Raw genomic sequence first — 24,069 nt, 5'->3', positions numbered from 1 at the left:
CAGTGTTTAGAGCTGACATTTGGGTTTAAAAGTAAAAACGTTTATTTATATTTTGTGTCTTATGATAAAATAATTATCTATGAATAAGATAATTCTGGAAGGATACCAAGGGCACCTGGGTGACTGTTGGGCACTTGGTGTGTGCTCTTTTGTACCTCCTGAATTTTGAGCTATATGCATATATTGTCTTTCAAAGGAAAGGAGTAATATACTTAAACTTAGCAAATTGCATTGAAATTAAAAATTTCAATACCATAAAAGATGTTATTAAAAGGTAAGAAGATTAATAACATACTGGGAGAATATATTTCCAACATATAACTGAGAAAGATGAGCACCCAGGGTTCCAAATCAATAAGAAAAACCCCGCATGAGGTCAAGGCCCAGGCAGATGCCCCGGGCACCAAGGCCATCTCCAACAGCACGGCCTTCTAGGGACGGCCAGAGGTTGGGGAAGACCTCAGGTCCCGCGTGCTCCACCCTTCCTGCTTCTGCGTGCCTTTTGCTTACTCGGGGGGATTTGCTCCCTACTAGGGAACAGTTGACGTCACTCCTAGCTCTCCTGCCCCTTCCTTAGGATGTCAGCTTGCAGGACAGTTTTATGTCAGCTCCTGCACCTTTGGTCCCTCCTCCCAGAAGGCACAGGGCAACAGTAAAGGAGACGTGGACAACGAAGCTGAGTAGACAGGTGACCACAGCCACTCCTGCACACAGGTGCAGTAGGATCTGTTCTTCAGAAAGAAAAGGCCCCCAGGAGGGATTTATGGAAGGTTCTCGAAGGTGCCTATGTGACGGTGTGTATATACATGTGTACAAAGCTGTCCTCGATCGAGATGAAGCCCGGGTACAACTTTCTTAGCAAAGACCCACCTCCCCCATGAGCTCCTGCTCACAGCATCCCTGCCTAGAGCAGCCCTGCTGAGGGCACAGAGCGATTGTTCGGAGACTTGAAGACCATGCGTGTGGGCTTCCCGCTTCTCAGCGCTCCCCACCCCCGCCGGGAGTGCTTTACCTGGGCAGGTGTGGATGGTCCAGGCAGTTTACCTGCAGTGTCCTTGTCAAGTTTCCAGGATGTGAGCCACACCTGAGCTACAGAGAGAGGGTCAGGATACGTTTGGCTCACAGAAAGAGGGGAGAGAGAGACAGATTTGGGGAGATCTTGGTCTGCCAGATATCCTCGGGCTAACTAGAAGTCAAATTGATCGAAGCCATTGAGGCTGCATTGATGCTACTTTCTTGACCAGATAGAATTAGTTAGTGTTGGAGCTCTTTGAATAGAAGATGCAAGCCCACTAAGCTCCCCGCCTCAAGTGCCAGGAATCGCCTGCTCTTGGGACAGGTCTGTTTGCCTCCACTTCCTCAAGTCATTGTATAACTTCCTGGGCCAGAGGTCAACTTCCCTCCACCCTCTCACCCACACGTGCACCCACTGGAGTCTCTTCAAACGTTTTCCTTTGTTTTCCGGCCCTCCTCTCGCCACACCTACAAAGCCCCAAACTTCTTGGAGGAAGCTGGGTGCAGCTAGACTGCCCTGGGGGCTGTGATTGTGTGGCTGAGGGTTACGAGGTGCACTCCATGTCCCAGGTGCCTTCTCTCTGCCTCCCAGAGCCCCCTGCTTTATCTCCACCCCTGCTGCTCACCTGGACTGTCGCTCACCTGGACTGTCGTAATACTCCCCCAGCAGGTGAGAGCTTCAGCCTCATCTGGGACTGAGGAGGAGTCTGTGTAGCTATGCTCCAAGACCCTGTCCTCCCCATCCCAGCCTCCCTATCTTGACAGGTTGGGGTACCAAGCTGAGTCCTCTCTGACCTTCCCCCATGTAGATAACGATTCCCCAAAAGAGCCATTCTCTATATTTATAGTCACACAACTGTACAGCATTTTTCATAAGTTATATAGTGAACAGTCTATGATTTGTGTTTTATAGTGTCTCATTTGGAAATGAGGCAGGATTCTAAGATGTAAAGCACAAAAGACCATCTTTGTATATTTTGTAATTCTGCCTTCAAACCCGCCTCTGTGGCCATGCCACCACGCACACTGTAAATATGTAAGTTAAACCTGGGCAGTGGCCGTGGCTATCTTTGCACTCTGATTTTTAAAAATGGAATCCTTGTACCTGAGTTGATTGTATTTTTTTTTTTTTTTTTTACTGGTTATGGGAGGGGAGAATTAAAGGATGATCAAACCCAGGAGTGTGTGGTATTTCAATCACAAGAAATAAGTGCCTCCTTGGGTGTTTCCTGAAGCTGGGAGGTGACCCTTGTCTAACCCTAACCACCCGCCACCAGGGCAGCTGCATAGTTTGTGGGGGCCTCTTGTAAACATTCAGGGGGAGACCTATGGAACACAAAGCTTTCCCTTTGTGGTGTCTTCCTTGATGTGCAAGGGAGACTGGCTATGGAGTGACATGCTAAAACAAATTCAGACTTAAGGTGGTAGTATGAGCGTCACCATTCATCATTGTACTGTGCAATGGCAGGTTTGAATGCAAACGTAAAGAGCTTTTGTGTGATCACTGAAGTTGCATAACTCACGGGGCAAAGGTGGTTCATGCCAATGCTCCTGGTGGAGGCTGAGGCTGGAGGATTGCAAGTTTGAGGATAGCCTCAGCAACTTAGCAAAACCCTGTTTCAAATTTAAAAAGGTCTGGGATGTAACTGGCAGAGTTTTTCAGGGTTTGAGCCCCAGTAAGATAAAATTAAAAAAAGAAATTGCATGACTTGTACTTTATAGCTTGGCCATGCATTTTGTTCCCACCAGAATGGAGTGGATGCCCTCAAAGCTGGCACGTGTTGGCTTCACCTCTCCCTGCACACATCCACCAACACTCTGCCATTCTGATGAGTAAGGAACAGTTGAAAGGAACTAGGGGCCACTTTTCTATCAGTCATCCTTTGTAGCCAAAATGGTTGGCTAATGATGGGGGCAGGGACATGAGTGAGAAAGACGAAAGGTCCCTTGGGTGTGTTTCCTATGTCACCAGTGTCTTCTTGGCTTATTTGGAGAGTTCTGCTCTGGATTAAAGTGTGGCCTTCTCATGGCCTCAGTCCCACCTCCACCCACAGTGCCCGGCCACCCCACTGAGTCAATAGTATTAAGAGTAGTGTTTGGCGCTGGGACTCCAACTCGGGCGTTCACACGGGCTCTGCATTGAGCTACGCCCCAGCCCAGGAGCTGGGTTTACATAAGAAAAGTGTGTGGGAAGAATATAACACCGGGAGCCCCTCTTTTTAGGCTGGCGGAGGCATTTGCTTAGGACCAGGTCAGTACTGTAGGGGAGGCTGGACCACTTTGAGACCTGGGGCCACTCCTGACTCTTGCTAACTTTCTCAGTGTCAATTTCCTCATCTGGACATGGGACTGCAACACTTGGCTTGCTATGAATATCAAAACGAGGATAATCAGCCCTCTCTGTCCTAAAGGCAGGGCAAAGCAGGGGCACGGATTGTTTCTAGGACTGTCACTTGCCCCTTGCAGATGCGCATAGTCCCTATGCAAAGAGCCTAGTGTGTGCATGAACAAATGTGGAAAAACAACCCCACCATTATGTGTAATTATAATACACCAATAAAAATGTGGAAAAACCAGCAGAAAAGTGTTGCCGCCCGCAGCGACAATCCCGCGGGAATTTATCGGAAGCGGACTGGGAATGAACTACTATTTCTGAGCTGCTTCCTTGCTTGCTTTTAGAGGAAGAGAGGCTTTGCTAAGAGGAAGAGAGGCTTTGAGAGGAAGAGAGGTTTTGCTTAGAGGAGAGAGACTTCGCTTAATTTTAGAGGTGCTACGCTTTCAGAGGAGCTATTTCTTAGAGGTCTGCTGATTCTTCTCAAAGGTGCATCCTGCAATCCTGCGTACTAAAGGTGCATGCTAGAGGTGCATGCTAGAGGCATGTCCTAGAGGTGCATGCTATCAGAGGTGCTTTCTATCAGAGGTGCTTCTTAGTGGTGCGTCCCGCGTACTGCGTCCTTCATTCTGCGATCTAGAGGTGTGTGTTCAGTCCGGCGTTCTCCGATCTCCTCACAGGTGAAGAGAATGTCTTATATACACTAAGGCAGCCAATCAGCTTAGGATTAAGTAGCATGGTTGGAGCATGCACTATGGTAATTAAGAATGAGGAACATCTGTTGACCACTAGCGCAGAGGAGACATCAAACCGATCAGGCAAAGGTAGATCACGCCATGTTAACACTAATTAACCCAACGCCAGCCGCCATCTTAGAGCTGCTTAAACATGTCTCTACAGAAAAGCATTTTTTCATATCAAATTATCACATCATACTCCATAAATATGTACGGTTAATAAAGTTTAAAAATAAAGAGGCTATATATAACCTGGACGTATTCCCTCCCTGTATCTTAAATCATTGCTAGGTTACTTATCATACCTCATGCCATTAAACGCCATGTAAATTGTTGCTATACTCTATTGTTTAGGTAATAACGACAAAACAATTCTGTACATGTTCAATCAAATAGTTTTGATCTCTTTGAGTCTGGTTGACTCTATGATGCAGGTGATTGCCATGGTCAATAGCCCACAGCCATGGAGGCTGACTACGACCGACGTATACGTACGTTGCCCTGGCTGAGCTGCTTGCTGAAAGTGCTTGGCCTTGTGTTGGTCTCACAACGCAGAGGCTCCTGGGCCTCGCAATGACAGTACAGGATAATACCCCCTCTTGTTTGCTTTCTTCTTCTTTCCTTCGAGTCCTTCCAAAGTGAAATGCCAAGAAATCTGCTATCAACCCAAAGAACAGACTGGCAGGGTGTCAGGACTTGGGATTAGGATGGGCAGAAGTGTCATGTGCCCTGGGGCCATTGTGAGGACTGGGCTGAGAGGCCACAGGGGGACAGGACACAAAGAACGCTCAGCACCCGTCCAGCCAATGGCACTGGAGGTTTGGTCTATATTTACTTTGTTTTGTTTTGATACTGGGGATTGAACCCAAAGACACTTTGCCACTGAGCTACATCACCAGCCCTTTTTATTTTTTATTTTACACAGCCTTTGCTAAGTTGCTGAGACTGGCCTTGGACTTGTGATCCTCCTGCCCTCTCAGCCTCCCAAGTGGCTGGGATTATAGGCGTGAGCCACTGTGCCTGGCTGGATGTTGTTTAAGGGATTTTAAATGATTTTTCCAAGGCTGGAAATCAGAGCGCACTGCCACCTGCCTCCTCCAGCCTGGCTCCCAGGGGCCATCCTTTTCAGCTCTTTCAGTGGTTTCTTCTGGCATTTTGTTCCATTTTTATATAAGAGCTTTTTCCCCATGTATCCATTGCCCTGTTTTTTTGGTAGATGAGATTTAGTTCTCATTTCCTCTTCCCACTACCAACGCCATTCTCCAAACCAGTAGCCAATATTTCACTATCGTTGTCAATGTCAATTTGGTAAACTGTAGCTCGTGCACCATTATTCCTTTCTTCAATTATCTCCATCAGTCTGTCATGTGCTTATCAATAGCTCCCCCCAAATGTTCATGAAACGTATGATGACCTTTTTTTCTCCTTTTCTCATTTCTCTCTTCATTTCTTTTCTTCTCCCCTGTCGTCTTGTCCTGGAGTGAACTGATGGTCCCTCTCAAGCCTTTTGAGCAACCATTGTTTTCAGCTGTGTGCCACTCTTCCAGACTGGATCCTGTTTACTTGATTTCATATTTGATTTTATTTCTTAATTCTCTCATTTGTTTTGAGTGCCCAAGAAAGGATACTCAGGAAATAAGACTTTCTGAGTACATGTGTATGTGGAAATGTGTTTGATCTTCCCACTCAACTGGTTATTGAAAGCCACTGCCTTGATCTGTGGAAGGCATTGCTCATCTGTCTTCTGGAATCTTAGTGAAAAGAGTGAGGAAGGCCAGCGGACAGCTAGCCCCATCATCAGACTTGTGAATAAGGCCACTGTGGAACAACTAGCACCTTCCTGCCAGGTGAGACCCCCAGGACAACCCAACAAAGCCCCATCCCAAATTGCTGACCTGAGGAAAGGACTAACATGGTGATTTCATTTAGGGCACTATGTTTGGGGGATACCTGTTACACAGCACAAGATAACTGATATAGCACTCAATTCTTTGGAGTGTGGACTTTGGCTAAAATCTGCAGCATTTCCTACACCTCACTGCCTATCCCTGTCCTTTCTTTGGCTCCTTTGGTTTAGTTCCTTCACAGAATGAGTCTCTTCTCTCCCACATGGAAGGGCAGAGCAGATCTATAGTTCCTCCAGGGTCTGTTATTTAATCATTAGCTTTGGCATAATGTCACTGGTGTGTCATATTAGCAGGATAAATCCTCCTCCTCGGGCACGGGCTGACATGTGGCCTGTGAGCGCTGTGTAAATTATACTGTGTGAAATGAAAGCAAGGCTTCTCACTTGGCCCACTTTACTTACCGGGATCTTTACTTACTGGGACTTGCCTTTAGTGAGAGGCTGTGCTTTTTGCAATTTTTGCCTCTTTGGAGTCTTAGGAATAACATTCTTCTCTTTTAGAATCTGTGGAAAAATAAGACATAGAAGATAGACTGATGAAGATGAAAATATCCATTTATGACTAAGAAGCTGGTTGTAAGATGTGGCTTTTAGATTTGTGGGGAAGGCAGAGGGTTAGTAATATTTTGCTCTTAAGTTAAACCACAGATGACCAGCCCGGCGAGGCCTGCAGGTCGGCCATTTTCTCAGGCTGAGCACACTGGTTTCACATAAGATTGGAGGTCCAACTGCGAGGGCTGTGGAGGCTTCAGTGTCCTCACCCTCGCGGGGAATGCAGGGGAGCCATCTGGACAGACGGCCCCGTGCATCTCCTCATTGACTCGTGACACCTGAAGAGAGAGGAGTTTCTTTTTTTTTTTTTTTTTTTTTTTGATAGTGTCTTGCCGTTTTGCCCAGCCTGGTCTTGAACTCCTGGGTTCAAGAAATCCTCCTGCCTCAGCCTCCCAAGTAGCTGGGAGTGCAGGGACACACCCCCCATATCCAGTGAGATAGAAGTCATTCATCCCACCTAACGAGATAAAGAAGCAGCAGTTCTGAGAATTCAGTCAACAGTCCCAGCCCAGCCGACAGGATCAGGACTGAGAGCCCGGCGTGCTGACCACTGAACTGTGCTGCCTGGGGCTGGCGGGCAGGTACAGAGGTCACGGGCAGGTACAGAGGTCACGGACAGGTACAGAGGTCACGGGCAGGTACAGAGGTCACGAGCAGGTACAGAGGTCACGGACAGGTACAGAGGTCACGGACAGGTACAGAGGTCATGGGCAGGTGGACACCTGGGCATTGACATGTGAAGGCTCTGGCAGGAAGAAGCTTAGGAGGCAGTGGGGAGCAGTCCAGCAAGGCCAGTGAGCGTGGACTCGAGTCTTAACCAACACAACAAACACACACCATCTCTGTGTCAGCCTCCGACGCCAGCCCCTCGTCCTCGCCGGTCCTGGCTCCTCACCACTGATGCAGTGTGTGAGGGGCACGGCACAGTCAAGGCAATAGGAAACAGAATGTAAAATATCTCCTTAATATGTCTTATAGTCAGCTACATGGTAAAATGATAATATTTTGGACAAATTGGGATAAATAAAATATATTAATTAGAATTATTTTTACTCATTTCTTTTTTTTTTGGGGGTGTGGGGGGGTGTACCAGGGATTGAACTCAGGAAACTTGACCACTGAGTCACATCCTCAGCCCTATTTTCTATTTACTTAGAAACAGGGTCTCACTGATTTGCTTAGCCTCGCTTTTTGCTGAGGCTGGGTTTTGAACTCTTGATCCCTTCTGCCTCAGCCTCCCCGAGCCGCTGGGATTACAGGCATGTGCCACCATTCCCGGCTATTTGTACTCGTTATATTTTTACCTTTTTAGTATGTTTACTAGAAAATCTAAACCATGTATATCAAATATCAGTGCTGTCCAACAGAAGTATATCCATGGGGGTTGGAATCTCGGGCTCACAGGCTACTTCTGTTGGACAGCAGTGATAAAGCAAGTGAGCTGAATGATCTAATCAGTGAGACCCTAAACATGAATAAAGCTTTCCTACTACTCACAGGTTTTTGTTTTCTTCAAACATGAAATAAAGGTTTCCTGGTAGTCAAAGTTCGCTCTGAAGTGTCATTCAGGAAAGCGCCTTTACTCTCTAACCAATTTTAAAAACACAGCTAGGGAGCCTGATGTGGTGGCCACACGCAGGCAATCCCTACAGCTCCAAGGGCTGAGGCAAGAGATTGCAAGTTCAAACCAGTCTCAGTAATTTAGTGAGGCCCTAACCAATTTAAAGAGATGGTCTCAAAATAAGAAATAAAAGGGGATGTGGCTCATTGGTTAAACACCCCTGGGTTGCAGTCCCTGGAGAAAAACAAAGAAAACAAACAAAAACACAACTAGAATCAACAAAATTCTAGGTCCTATGAAAATAGAGGAACTCACTCCTAAATAACTTGTTAAAGATGAGGTCAATATAGCAACTCTGACAAAGCTGTAATTAGAGGCAATTCAAGTAGCCAAAGCTTTCACGGGAAATGAGTGGGAGAGAAGTGGCTGAATTAAACAAGAAGTTCTAACAAAGCATCTCAAAAGAAATCCTGAAAAGGAATATGCAAAGACAGAAAAGAAAATTTGAATTAGACAATAGAAGAGATAGATTAAAAACAAAACAGCTATAAATATTAACATGTCACTTGTATGATTAAAATTGCCTATGTAAAAGTAACCCACATTTGTGGGATATTTCCTGTGTACCAGAATTAAGCTATGCACTTTACCTGCTTCCCGTCACCTCCCAGGCTCATCATGAAATATTAAGTATTATTACGGCTATTGTTCACTTTCTGCATTTCAGGAAGACAGGCTCAGAGAAGTTGAACTAACATGCTAAACTAAGCTCATCACAGAGGTAGGTGCTAAATAAGAACTGGAACTCATATCCTCTGGATTTCAGGATCTTGCTGTTTAAAATCGTTACACTGTACAGAGGAGTAGCTAAAACTACAAAGAAATTTAAAAATTCCATGTGCCACTCTGTGTTCATACATTTGGAAATCTTTATGAAGAATATAAATCTCCAGTAAAATGTAAATAATCAAACACGAGCCAAGACATGGATAACCTAAACAAAGCAATAATCTTGAAAGATAAGTGGGTGATTGCATCTGGGAAATAAAGGGGGGTGGTTAGTGATTCCAAGGGGAAATTATTTTGAAAATGACTTTCAAGGAATAGAAAAGTCCTATGATAAAGGACTGTTCCAGAACAAGGGAAATAGAAAGCTGTGGGTGCCCTCACTATTGAGTTAACAGAATGAACTCAAATACACAGTTTCAAACAGAAGTATAGATAATGTTCACTTACAAATATAGAAAAAAGAAGCTTTAAACAAAACTTCCATGAATAAGCCCACTTGAATATAACATGTCAAATGGAGTTATGTCAGAAAAGTTAGGGCAGATTTACTCTGACAAACATAAAATCACAGAAGTCTCTATGCTCTTGATATTTTAAAAATTTCATGGATTCTAATATCCATTTCTAATTATTTTAGAAAGCATTTTAAAAAATACTTTTAAAAGCAGTTTTAGGTCTACAGAAAAATTGAGGGAGGGTTGTCATGGCCACAGGCCAGTCGTGCCAGGGCAGTGGGGTAGACTGCAGAATGGCAAAGAAAGTGCCCGTAAGCATCCTGGGAGACATCCTGAAAGGCTCACAAGAGAGAGATCCGGGGCTGCTCGGGAAGGAATTCAGGGGCCACGGCAACAGATCGCTCCTGCATCCCCCATGGCCCTTCATGGGGCCTGCCTCCTCTTCCTCATGGCATCTTATCCATTGGTGGCCAGCTGGACAAGTAACAGGTGTCCCCTCCAGAGTGCCCTCTGTTCTGTGCCTGTCCCCATTCAGAGAGGGGCTTTATGTCAGGCTGCAGACGCAGTGACATCATGGGCCTTGCGTGGTTTGCTTGTCTGACCAGCAGCCCAAGGACCACCCGTCCTGCTGAACATGTAAGGGAGAAGTTTTCTCCAGATAACGCTAACTCGCCCGGTTCCCAGAGTGCAGGAGAGAAGCCGGCGTCCTTCAGGGGAAAGTGCATCTGGACTTTCTGGCTCAGGTTTGTTCTCAATTTCCCCTGACGAAGCTGGGTTTTGGGAAATGGAATGGGGTCATTCAGGGACATGGGGTTTTACTCCCCCTTTTTCTTTAGGGATGAGACAAGGGTATACCTTTCCCATATATTCCCTGCTCCCCCCTAGAGAGCCTCGCCCCTTGCCAACAGTCCCGTCAGAGTGGTGCATTTGAGATAGTAGAGGAGCCTAAGCCGACAGGCCACTCCTTACAGTCCAAACGCCATGGTTTACATTAGGGTCCCTCCTAGTGTACAAATCTGTGGATTTGGACCAATTTATAATGACAAAGCCAGCAGCATAACTTTGGACAGACTATTTCCACCCTGCCCCCCCAATCCTCTGTACTCCACCTCATCATGTCTCCCTTCCAATGTAGAATGTTTTTATACCTCTGATGGTATTAGTAGAAATATTTAAAAGCTCTATTTAATTAGAGAAAATAAGTGCTTATTATAAATGATTTCCTTAGGAAGAAAAAGGAACTCACCCAAATACTTCATGTGATTTGAACAGTCTCACCCTAAATAAGAATATAGGCAGTTCAGTAAAAGTTGATATTCTACCTAATTTGATCACTCAAGTAAACTCATGGTATTGCTGTTACCAAATTTGTCAACAAGAAAATTAACTTGATAGTTTCTTTAATATTATGTTCATCTATGATTTCCATAATCTTTTGATAACATGAAACCTTAAAACTTAAACCAGGTTAAATCAAATAGTGGATAGTTATTAAATATCTAGATCATTTTCAAATAAGATGAACTACTGAAATGTTCAATGCTGAACATGCTTAAGCTCAGGTATTTGGGCCTCTTATTAAAGAGGGGCTAGAGATGATTATTCTACTGGTAAAAGTGCCATTGCTATTTAAAAACTATGAGATCATGCTATTTCACTAGATATTAAGGTTATCAAGAATTAAGAATTTAATTAATGTGTAGAATTAAACTACTAGAGATAATAAGGATAAAAGGAAACAACTGTATATGAACTCCTCATGGATATGTAAATGTATAAGACATATTTTAATATGAAAAATATATGTGTGGTATTTGTTTTCATTGAAGGAAAAAGAAAATAATTTTGGTTTAAGGTTCATGACCTATTGTTCCAGAATAAAAAAGAAGAAAAACACTGAGATAAAACTGAACATGTAGAGAAAGTTGTAGATCTGTGAAAGAGGAGTTTTATGTGTGGCCAAATTACCAAGATTAAATAGATTTTAATTATAAGTTTAAAATTTAAAAAAAACTTTCCACATTTTTTTGGTGCATTGTAATTGAACATTGTAATTTTTGTTACATATTCATAGGTGTACACAGTTTAACAATTCGGACAACATCACTTCCCAGCATCCCCTTCTTTCCCCCCTCCCCTCTTTATTCCCTTTACTCTACTGAGCTCCCTTTGATTTTCAGGAGATCGGCTCCCATTTGTGTTTTCCTTTTTCCGCTCTAGCTTCTACATATGAGAGAAAACACAGAACCCTTAACCTTCTGAGTTTGACTGATTTCGCTTAACATTATAGTCTCTAGCTCCATCTGTTCTCCTGCAATAAAATAAGCTCTTTGCTAGATGTGGTGGAGCACACGTGTAATCCCAGCAGTTGGGGAGGCTGAGGTAGGAGGATCTCAAGTTCAAAGGCAGCCTCAGCAATTTAGTGAGGCCCTAAGCGACTTAGAAAGACCCTATCTCAAAGTAAAATATAAAAAGGGAGGGGATGTGACTTTGTGGTTAAGCACCCCTAGGTTCAATGCATAGCACCAATAAATAAATAAGTAAATATACTCTTTAATGTACTGATGAAAATTAAAATTGTATATTTTCCCTGTTAAAAGGACAAAGTTTTCTTAAAGTATTGGTCTGCTTTTGTTTAATAAAGTTTTTTTTTTTAAACTTGCCTTTTAAGTAATTCACCTAGGAAACAAAGATCTTGTGTTTTATTAACACAATTTCTCATGCTAGAGGTTTTCTTTTATTAGGCCTTTGATTATTTAAGAAAAACGATTATTTTCAATATTAAAAGAACTAAGTTTTCTTTTTATGACTATGTAACTTCCTGTGTTTCTTTTTCAAATCTTTAGTCACTTTGGCCTTCACAGTGATCTGTGGTCCTATTTAAGCTAGTGTGGGAAGCCCAAATTCTAAATTAAGTCTTTTTGACACTGGAAGCTTCTAGAAGGGTCCCTGAAATATCTCAAAAGAATTTATTTTCTCTCCTTAAAAGCAGAGAAACGTTAAGCTCCTTAGGCTTATTGGATCTGGCAAATTGCATGGAAGCCATTGTCAAATAACAAATGATGCCCAATCTTCTCTAAGCCCTATTTGTTATTGACATGAATATTCCAGAAATTGCATGGAATTCCTGGAAGTCTGAAGCAGCTGGTATGAGGTCAGGAGCCATCCTTGCAGTCAGATCGCTGCCTGCCACAAAAACAACCACGTTTCCTTGTCAGTTGCATCATGATAAACTCATCAGATGTCCAGCCGCACCCTTGGGTTTGAATCTTTTGTCATCCACAAATTGCTATTATTGTGTTTTGAGGCTTTTCTGAAAGCTTTTGAAAACAACTATGATACAAAATTGCAAGATATTCATATAAAAAGACTCTGACAACTTTATTTTTGTAGTGCTGGGGATGGAATCCAGGGCCCCGCATATGCAGAAGCAAGCACTTTGCCACCGAGCCTCAGTCTCAGCCCAATAACACCTAAGGTCTTATTATTGTCAGATTGCATAAGAATTTCGAGAACTTTAATGGAAAACTGATGAATTCATAAAACTGCTGACCGAATATCAAACAGCACAAAAATGAATTATGTCAGACTGAATTAACTGATTAGAATAATTATACTTTTTATAGCTTCTTGTTCGAAACATTGGTGACTCTTCGGTGTCTTGTTTTCTAGATTTAAGGAAATGTTTTTTCTTTTCTCTTGAACCATCTTTAACGTACAGCAATTCTACAAAATTGTAAACAAATGGGAATTTTTTTTCCCTCCCTGACCACTCCAGAATTTAGAAACTCATATTCTTCTCTGCAATATGAGTATCTGCAGAGGTTCAATAAGAATGTTTTCCTTATAACTGGATGCTATTGGGCAAGTCCTGAGCATGACTCTTTAGTCTAGAGAAGTTTTTAAAGCTTAATCTGAGATTTTTCATTATTGGATAGTTTTAAAAAGCTGAAGTTGGCTGATAATGAAGTCAGTAAAGCTCCCTGGATCTTATCAAAGCACTCACTAAAATATATGTTAAAATATACATAGAATTACTGATTTTATTTTGCGTCAATAATCAGGTCAAGTTTAACATGATTGGACTGTGATTTTGTTTGGTAAAATGGCAGTGGCCACAGAAAAGACATTGTATTTTAATAGAAAACTATAGTGTGTCCATTATCAAATTCTAGTACTATTAATGTTCTTTAATGACTTGTTATCTTTATTATTTTTCTGTAAACTGGATTGAATCCTCACATTTTCTAAAACTGCCCTGTGGAGAGCAGACGGGCCTTCTCTCAGTAGCTCTATCCTGTGTGGAACAGCAGCTCTGAGGCTGCACTTGCTCTGAGCTACTCCATTTGAGTCCAAGTGCCAAGGAAGAAAGACTTGGTAACTTGTCAGGGCAGAGAGATAACCACCAGAGGTTGGACATACAGACTTATTGAAAAGTGTTTGCACAGCACAAGCATAAGGCACAAACTGATAAGTAAACTAGTAGTACAATAAAAAACGCCCTCTGTGAACTTATCAAATTAAATCAGAAGCACATGGACACATAGATGTACCAAGCCCATATCAGAGAAACCAGGCCCAGGAACTTATCAAACACCCCAGACTCCTCACCTGAGATACATAAAAGGAATGTCACCTAAGACAGTGGCATAGCGGCACACATAGACCCGCCATCTTATCAGACCACCCTGGGACTGTGTCATGAGGTCGGCAGGCGACAGGCTTCAAGCTCTTCCCCAGGGCTTTAGCTCTACTTGATCTCCCTGTTTGATATGGCTCACTTTGAAACCCCTGTCTTCTGGATCTTTGCCTTGAACAGCTCTGCTGCTTCTTAACCTTCGCTGACCACTGGCCGCGACTCTTTCATGTTTGCATCTGTTCTCTGCCTTTGCTCTCAGTACTTCCTCTGGAAACCCTGTGGCTGCCTTAGCCTTTCCAGAGCCTTCCCCTTACTCTATAGAGAGAGTAGTGAAGCTCGAGTGTGACTTGAAGGTTATAGAGATAAGTAATTAAAGGATATAGAGTAAGTAATTAAGATTAAAGTGGAATAAAAGAACCTGTGATTGACATGCTCCCAATATCAAGTGAACCATGAGTGCTCAGTAAGTTAAAGTAAATGAATGTGACGTAGCTTGTGAATTTACCATTATTCAATAAATGGTAAACATATCTGGTCTGTGTTAATGGCAAAGCTCACTCAGGACAAGTCCTTTTTCTAAGTCATGCAAGCCGAAACTTAATGGTTTTGAGCTTTAAAAAAAAAAATGACCACAACAGATCATGTGTGGACAACTTTCGAGACAGCTGCTCACATGTCACGCACAGAGTTCACCAGAGCACCAGTGACAGAACCAGAGCCAGCCAAACTGCAGAGCAGAAGAATTCATCTGTCACACCTGTCCTCATTCTTCCAGCCCAAGATTCTTCAAACTCATAACCTCCAGTCTAGAAATTTTCTCATCTTGCTGCCCTAGACTCAAAACTATCTTAATTAGCTCAAATGTTAATTTTTGTATTTCTTGTATTTTCATAGGCTACCTGGAATACCCCTCAAGAAATAAAGTTTAAAATGAACACTTTGGTTCAATAAGTACCCAAAGGGAAATTCTTGTTACCTGAACAGCTTAATAAGGAGTCGCTTATGCTCTGATTTGTAGAAGATGCTGTTCCTCTGTTAGTACCTTCGAAAGCGTTGCCCACAATTTGAAGGACATTAACAAGCTAGTACAAATCTTTCATCAACAGGTGCTGTTGCCTCCACTGATTTACTCAGTTGACTAAATCTTGGTTCCTGGGATTCTCTGCTATGGGGAATTTTCCAGTCTCTGGCCCTTATTCTTCTTATGGTTGTATCGACCTACACCGCAAGCTGTGTCCTTTTAGAGGATTTGAGGCGTCCCCGGTGCTGCTCACTCATCTGATGATTGCCATCAGGAGTAGACATTTGGAGAACTAAGCAACCCCACTACTCAAGCTCATGGTAGTTGTGCAAGTTCCAAGAATGCCAACTATGCATGTGACTTCACGTCCAAGGCACCTGGGGAAGACCACATCATCCACTGTTGGTGAGAAAATATTCTGACTCCATTTCAGTGACCATGTTCATAGTGGGAACGGAGAGAGAAGTGACATTGTTTGAATGCATCCTCAGTTAGCTGAGAAAGTAAGCAGAAAGGGGGATTTTGTTAAAGTAAATTAAAATAAAGAGCAGGTCTGAAGAAACTCTGAGCCGACATAGCAGTTTAGGCTTCTTAAGTGACCTAACTTGCTTGATTTGCACAGGTAAGTGAAACTTCACCTGAGCTATTTCTTCTATTTATTTACTTATTTTGGTGCTAGGGATGGAATCTAGGGCCTCAGGCATGCTAAGGACCCACTCCATTGCTGATCTACACCCTCAGTCCCTGAGTTATTTCTTAAAAATACCTACAGTAAACAAAAGCTGAACTTAAGCCCCACCAATCAGGAGTAGCCAACAAACGTGTAATTATATAACTAGGGACCGTCCGAAGGGATAGACCAAATAGGGCAAGTGTATAACTGGAACCAATCAGATGCTTCCCATGAAGCCTCCCTCTGCGTTTTTCTATGGAGCCCCTGAACCCTTCTGGCCTGGAGCTGCCAACTCGTGGAAGGTGCTGCTTAAAATCACGCTAACGTCTCCCCATGCCTCAGTTTACCTTTTCAGCAGTCCGGAGCTGAATTTGATCCTCATCTTTTCAGAACACTGGAGTTCAAATTCCTCAGTGAGTCAAGCGGAAACTCAGTGGTGATTAGATGGCTGTAAAGGACACCAAGAGCAAGCTTCCCTGTGATAAAGTTTCTCTGACTGGTTAAAGTCCTCAACCCCAGATAGCATGCACCTGGTCTCCTGGGGCCCTGGGCCTTCTCAGAGAGTGACAGCTCTCCTCACGGAGGGTGTGGTCCCTGCTCCCGACGAGAATGAATTTTTTTCTGGCCAATTTTATCTTTTATTTCTGCTTTCCTAGGTATGAATTTTGGCCTAAAAATTCACAGGGAGAGGGAGAGGTAGGGTGTGTGTGGCTGTGTGTGGTTGTGGGTACGTGTGTGTATACCCAGGTGTTGCTATATTGTCCAGAAGTTTCCTTTAAGATTCACCCTCTATTTAAATAACAGGAACGCCGTTCCCCTCCTCTCAGTTTCTGAGGATTTCTCAAAGTGTTTGTACACACTGTGACTGGTCGGTCACCTCTCACTCAGATTGCAGTGTCTCCTGCCCATAACCCTGGTCTTCAGATTACTACTTAACGCACGTGGTTCCACTCTGCCTATTCCTGTAGGCCCTGGAAGAATCAAGATCAAGCTGCTTAAAGTTACAGGCTTTCCTAAACCTTGACAATGTCACAGGACAGGCAAGAAAACCTGAATCTCAACTCTCCATCTCTGCTGGCTCCATGGGGTCACCTGAGTCCCTTCCAGCCTAACTTCTTTCTCCGCCTACTTCCATGGTGCTGGGCCAGCTGCTTCCTTTCAGAGCTCAGCCTTGTTTCCATTTCGCCTTCTGCTGGCCTTGGGACCTGGAAACTCACAATGTCCTCAGAGAAGTTCCAAATCAGTTAAGGCCGTGGCTGGCCACAGAGGGCATGGTGGCCCTTTACTATGCAGCCTGGTTGAACCCTTTCTTCAGAACTGCAGGCGTCCTGGCCAGACCTTGGCATGAGCACTGGAATGATGTTTTTCCCCACAAAATGCTGGTCCCCATCCCTTCCCTCCCCAAGGATGACTCCTGAAGGCCACCTGCGCTAGCCCTGTTCTCAAGTTGGCAGGACCGGTTGACATGTGGGACCCCAGGTCACATCTGAGATTCAGTGGGTGAACCTAGAATCTGCATTGGTGGAGAATGCTCCCAGGGACCCTGCTGCAGGAGATGCTCAGCCCTGCCTGTGAGGACTCCACGCCCAGCAGGGGACAAAAAGCAAGGCCTCTGCAATGAGGGTTGCCAGGCCTTCTCCTCCTCCCTCTTCTTTTTTCTCTCTTGTTGTTCTTCCTGCCTTCTCTCTGCCTTTACTGCTCCTCCAGCTCAGACTTCTTCTCCTCCTTTTTGTTATAATGGAACCAACACCTTAACAGTCATTTGTAAGAGGTGAAGTTACACATTTTAAATTGCATCTGTATAGTTTTGTCCTCCTCCCATGTTTTTCACCATGAACTAATTTTTCATTAGTAGGAAAATATAATCAAGAATATAAATCCTCAAATGACTGAACTACACCCCCAGCCCTTTCAAAACAATTTTTATTTTGAGACAGGGTCTCAGTATGTTGCCCAGACTGGCTTCTAACTTGAGATCCTCCTGCATCACCTCCCAAGTAGTTGAGATTACAGGTGTGCATCATTGCACTTGGCCAGTCCCTCCATCTCTCTCTCCCTGCTTCAGTTTGAGATGCAGCTGTTTGCATGCAGGTACTTTCATTATGTGTGTCGCTTTTACCAAAGGCCAAATGGATAGGGTCACCTGATTTGAGGTTTGAACCTCCAAAATTGTGAGATAACCTTTTCTCTTTTTAAGGTTAGTTACCTCCAGTATTTCATTGTAGTAGCAAAGCTGACTAATACACTCTACTCCATAGTTCTATTAACTTAAACAAATTTCACTTCACGATCCTTAGTTCTCTATCTAAAAAATGTGAACAAAATTTCTATTTCAGAGTTGCTATAAAAATTAAATGAGATTTCCCCAAACCTCAGGTATTAAGATCTCTCTTTTCAAATGTTTGCCTACCTCCCTGCGACCTCTACAATTAATTTATGAACATTGGGGCCTTTGTTTCATATTTAGCAACAGTATTTGTGAAGTCATGAGACTGACGCGCAAGTCCTTTTTTACCCTAATAAGCATTAGATCAAACGTGTAATGATTCGATTTTTAAAAGGTGATTTGGGTCCCACCTGTGAACATCTCATGTGCCTCTAAGAGTGTAAATAAAGGACTGAGGTCCATGGGGAAAGCACCCGCACAGCACCTGGTGCCGGTAAGGCTTCAGGACTTGTAATTTTGTTGATTGTGAGACGTAAGCACAGGGGAGGTGAGAGACCCTGCATGCAGTAAGAGGGGCGAGGGGAGGAAGAAAGACTTCCCAGAGGCAGCGACAGGCGAGGACAGCCCTGGAGCTGGAGATGTCACCAGGCACATAAAAGGCATTTGGGATCAGAGGAAGGAAGGGGAAGGTGCTTTCCTAGAAACAGGAGCAGTGGCCAGGAGGTGAGAGAGCAGACCCTTAGCATTCAAGGAATTGCCCAGGGGGCAGGGTGCGAGGAGCCAGGAGGCCAGGAGCCGAGATAAAGAAGAGCGTGCACGCTCTCCAGGGAGTTTGGACTTGATCCTAATGGACGTGGTTCAGCGCAGGAATTTTAGACCCTGGAGTCAACACATTCCAGTCTGCAGCCTAAGAATATCTCAGGAGAGTTAACCCAGAGTGACTCAGGACAGTGCACAGGCTGTTCCAAGGTAGACAGATTGAGCTGTTTTAAAACTACGACTTTACTTTTTTTTTTTTTTTCCATACTGGAAGATTGGACCTGGGTGTGCTCTATCACCGAGCTACACTCAGCCCTTTTTATTCTGAGACAGGGTCTAAGTTGCTGAGGCTGGCCTCGAACTTCAGATCCTCCTGCCTCAGCCTCCCGAGTCACTGAGATTACAGGTGTGCGCCACTGCACTCAGCATTAAAATATCTCTTGTGCTTCTCATTCTTGTCCCTTTGTGTTTTCACCCATGTTCTTTGACGGGGACTTTCTAACAAATCAGCAACGTGGAGTTTCAATTTATTTATGCAGAAGTGAGTGCTTTGTTTCTGGCATCAGCCTCTGTTGTCCAAGGCACTGTGGGTGTTCCACTGTCGTCCCCCACCTGGTGGTGAGAACCACAAGTGGAAGTCATCTGAGATTCTTCCAAGCTCCTGCCCTTTTCCATACTGGTACTGAGCCAGCCTTGTCCCTGCTCAGCAGCCTGCTGCTCCCACAGCTCACACCCTCATCGCCTCTCCCCTCAGTGCTCCAGGAGGGTCTCCAAAGCAGCGTCAGCCCTGGGACACCTGGATTCCCAGACTCAGTAACTATGGGATCCTCAGCAAACCTGTTAATCTTACTAACTCTCAGTTTTCTCATCTATCAAATGGGTACAATACAATAACATGTCTCTTTTCATAGGACTGTGGTGGGGTTATGTCAGGTAGGGCTATGGTTTGGATCTGGGCTCTCGCGCAAGGACATGTTGGTCCCCAGTGGAGCAGTGCTCAAAGGTGGGACTCTTGGGAAATGCTTGCATCACGAGGGCTCTGACCTCATCTATGGATTAAGCAATGGATGGATCAATAATCTGCTGACATTACTGGGAGGTGGTGGAAACCGTAGGAGGCGAGGCCTGGTTGGAGGAAGAGGTCACGGGGGCATCTCAGGGAGGGGTATATCTTGTCCCTGGCCCCTCGTGCCCCCCCTTCCTGGCCACCTTGGGCTGAGGAGCTCGGCTCTGCCATGATGTTCTGCCTCAACTCCAGCCCAAGCAGTGGAACTGGCTGACATGGACTGAAGCCACTGAGACTATGAGCTAAAGCGAATATTTCCTCCTAAGCTCTTTTTCTCCGGTATTTCACTAACAGTGATGCAAAACTGACTGACAGATCCTGTAAGGCCCTTAGGCTGCGTGGCACAAAGCAGAAGCTCAGTAAAGCCTTGGTATTAACAGTGTGACCTCAGCCGCGTTCTGCTAATTATCGCTGCCCAACACCCCAAGCTTGGAGAGCAAAGCAACAATGGTCACTTATAATCACTCAGAGTTCTGCGAGTTGATTGGAAGCCCAGTTCCCCCAGTCTCTCCAGCAGTTGCAGCAAAAGGTGGCCGGGGTCGGAGTGGAGTCACTTCAAGACTTGCTGCTCGCATGCCTGGAGCAGATGTTGGCTGCCGGGAGGCTGGGACTCCGCGCAGGCTGTTATGGAGAATGCCTGCACACGGCCTCTCCTGATGGCCTGCACGCCTTCATCACCTGGCGCCTGGTTTCACTAGGAAACACCCCAGATAAGAGAGTCCGGTGGAAGCTGTGACACCTTTTTTGACCTTCGCCTCAGAAGTCACAAAGCCACGCTTGCTAGTCATTAGTAGTTGATCACTAAAGCCAGTCCTTATTCAAGGGGCAGGAAATAGCCTCCATCTCTCCTTGTGAGAGGTCGAACCACTTGCAAACATGTTCTGAGGCCACCCAAGTTCACTCTCTGGTTACAGGTTATTTACATTCTTCCCACATGCAAAGTACGCTCCCGTGCTTTCAATACCTCCGTAAGACTCTTGACCACAGGATCAGGCTCAGTCTCACAGTCCAAGATCTCGTCAACCACATCAAGTCCAAGTGCAGATAAATCTCACAGGGTGTGATTTCTCAGGTACGTGTCCCCAGATACCATTCCTCTCAGTCTCAAATCCTGTGAGCTAAAGAAACATGGAATCTGCCCCGTACACACCCAGCATTGGGCGGGGACACTGGCACACATCTCAGACCCTCACATTCACAAGAAGGGAAATAGGTGGCAGTCATGGATCTGCGGCCGTCTGAAGCTCAGCCAGTCACGCAGAGCCGGTTTGTGATGAGCACTCAGTCCTGTCACGTGGGCGCCTAAGCGTGCTCCAGCTCCTGTTCGAGTCTTCTGAATTACTTTCCCTTCTCTGTAAAACAGAGCCCAGTGGTGCAGCTGAGTATCCTTTCTCCCTAAACAAACTGGAAGGCCCACAGTTCTCTTTTCATTTCGCCTTGCCTCTGCCCTTTTGATTCAAGCTGGCCGTGCTTCCGCCAATACAACCCTCTCAAAAAACTTTGTGGTTTTCTGCCGCGTGCGATGGCACGTGACTGTAATCTAGCAGCTTGGGAGGCTGAGGCAGGAGGATCTCGAGTACAAAGCCAGCCTCAGCAAAAGCAAGGTTCTAAGCAACTCCGCAAGATCCTGTCTCTAGATAAAATACAAAACAGGACTGGGGATGTGGTTTAGTGGTCGAGTGCCCCTGAGTTCAATCCCCAGTACCTCCCTCCCTGGCAAAAAGAAACAAAAATCTTTGTGGTTTTCTTATTAATTTTATTATGGCCCACTCAATTAGATAAAACCATGGCAATAAATCTTCTAGTGCTTAGCCTTTCTCTACCCTGAGTTCCCTGTAAGTCTGCTAAGGGACAATTTCCTTAAGATTTCATTGATTGTTCAATGGAACAGATCTGAGGAGAATGTTCTTAAATTCCTTACAGAGAGCTGTATCTGTTTGAAAGATTCCATAAGGTAAGTTTATCTGAGATCTAACTTAAGGATCTTACAGTCACATCCTTGACTTTTTCATTAGATCATCTTTTTCTGACTGGGCTCTGGATTTGACACTTGCTCAAAGTTAACTCTTAATTTTGGAATTGGTTGCTGTCTGGAGGCTGGGAATAACAAATAGTTTCATTTTCAAACCCAGAAAATTCTGGCTCCTTTATATTTAATACTTCATTGTTCATCTCTTCCCCTTCTCTCTTCTTTATTCTAGGACAGACAAGGTAGCACCTTCAACATTCTGTCTGGAAATGCCCTTAGCTAGATCATCTTTCCACCAGGTACACTTCTCCACGTTACCACACGTAACTGTGCTGCTAAACTTTCCCCGGCATAACAGGGTTTGCTTTCTTCCAGCTTCTGGCTGCATTTTCCTGAGTTGCAGTAGGACCTCACTCACAATAACCCTTTAGGCTTCTACTCTTAGTCTCAATGTCCTTCCAGCTTCTGCCGGCTGTCCCATCTCAATGCCAGTGCCACATATTTTAGGTTTATTCAGGTACACTCCCTTACTACATCAAAATCTGTTTCTTTTCCTATAGCTGTGTGACAACTGCCTCAGCCTTAATGATGGACAAGAGCAGTAATCTTTTATTATTTCTCCCAGTTGGAGAGGCTGACTGATGTATTAGTTTGCTAGCGCTGCTATAACAAAGTACTACAAACTAGGTGACTTAGAAATCACAGAAATGTATTGTCTCCCAGTTCTAGAGTCAGAAATTAAGATAGTGGCAGACCCACGCTCCCCCTGAGACCCTCCCTTACCTCTTTCTAGCTGCTGGTGGTATGACAGCAATCTTTGGTGTTCCTTGGCTTGCAGAGGCACTGGGCCAGTCTCCATCTTCACAAGGCAGTCTCCCTGTGTGTCTTCTAATTGACCAAATTTCTGCCACTTCTGTCTGTGTCCACATTTTCTCCTTTTTTTAAGGACAGTAGTCATAATGGGCTTAAGGCTTGCCTAAAGGGCGCCATTTTAACTCGATCGCCTCTGTAAGTGCAAGGATCTCTAAATCAGTCATGGGGCGTCTTTAACGAGCAACACGCTTCCACCCTTGACAACCTGGCTGTGCTAGGGGTTCTCACTGTCTCCACAATTGCTGCCACACGCTGCTTTGGGCCGGCGTCATCTCTAAGGCTTCCTTCCCTGTATGTCTGATTTTTGATTCTGGGCGTTGGCTGGGGCTCAGTGGGGCTGTCAACCAGAATACTTACATATGGTCCCTCCATGTGGCGGACATCCTCAGAGCAAGGCCACCGGAGGGAAGGAAGGAGACTCCACCTCTTGAGGGGACGAGTGTGGGTAAATCTGCAGACATATGTTTCAATCACACTTCCATCCTAACCCTTTCCCTGTGCTGCCAACAGTGTGGTTTTTTACTTTAAATGCAAATCCAATTGTGACATTCTCTTGCTTGAAACTCTTTAATAGTGTCCCATTTCCAGTGAGATAGAGGCCATGCCCTTGAACGTGACCTTTGAGGCTTCTGCTTTCCTCTCTACCTAGGACCATGGAGACACCAGGGAGCCTGCAGGGTGGGGCATCCTCAGGTGCTGGAAGCAATGACTCGTGATTGCTATTTGAGAAAAGCAGCTTTCTAGATCAATACCAAACGAAATTGAAGCAGGCACATGCAGTCACCCAAAATAGAGAGTGCCTTCCGGGCCAAAAGACTTGGCTGTAAAATCAAGTGTAAGAGTCCCTGCAGCCAAAGAGAGGCTGTGCTTATCAGAAGTGGAGCTGATCAGACACAGGGGCCAGTGGCCAGCCCCAGTCCTGGGTGGTCAGGAGCCAGGGAGTCCTGGCTTAAGGGCCTGGCCTGCTGATTCTGGAATTTCTGCTGCAGAGTTTAAATACTGGAATCCCCGAACCCACTAAGACTAACTTCCCACTTCCAAGACACATCTAACCGCGCTGTGATTACGACCTGGCTGCCAGGTAGCTTATTTTGGGAGAGCACATGCTGGCGACACGGTTGAGGGATTTCCTAGCACAGCTCCACATCTCTCAACACGTAGATCAACTGAACTTCCCACGTCAGTCTCCGGCCTTCTCAATCGCGCTGCTGGGAGTCCGTGGGATCTGCTCTCCAGGGTCTTATTGGACAGCAGCAGATGTCTGGGACCATGTGACTTAGGAGCCACAAGGGTGGGGCTCAGGTGAGACCAGAGGGGCACAGACACTGAGGAGGTGCTCACTCATCTCTTTTGTGCGGCGATGCTTCTCTTGCGGCACCCCAATCTCAATCATGGTGTGCGCCTCAAAGCTAATGCACGTCTGGGGGTCAACTTCATCTGACTGAGACTCACTCCCTAGTGTTGGAGGTGAGGATGCGATCTGCTTGGATTTCCCCTAGTCGGAGTGGTCCAGCTGGGGATAAAGAGCAAGCGCTAGTGCATCCTCCTGGGTGCCC

At 45.0% G+C, this 24,069-nt stretch overlaps 1 long non-coding RNA gene across 1 annotated transcript in view; it reads right to left on the bottom strand.

The window, feature by feature from the left end:
* Nucleotides 1-2,640, bottom strand: part of LOC306669476 — a 32,289-nt gene extending 29,649 nt beyond the window's left edge. The window contains exon 1 of the long non-coding RNA XR_013766128.1: nt 1,657-2,640. This is a non-coding gene — a long non-coding RNA (uncharacterized lncRNA). The remainder of the gene's footprint in view (nt 1-1,656) is intronic.
* Nucleotides 2,641-24,069: the final 21,429 nt, after the last annotated feature.

The sequence above is a fragment of the Sciurus vulgaris genome (assembly GCF_902686455.1).
Source record: "Sciurus vulgaris genome assembly, chromosome: 9".
In the NCBI taxonomy this organism is placed as follows: Eukaryota; Metazoa; Chordata; class Mammalia; order Rodentia; family Sciuridae; genus Sciurus; species Sciurus vulgaris.
Note: the sequence above shows the minus strand (reverse complement) of the source record. Positions and strands in the feature narration are given on the sequence as shown.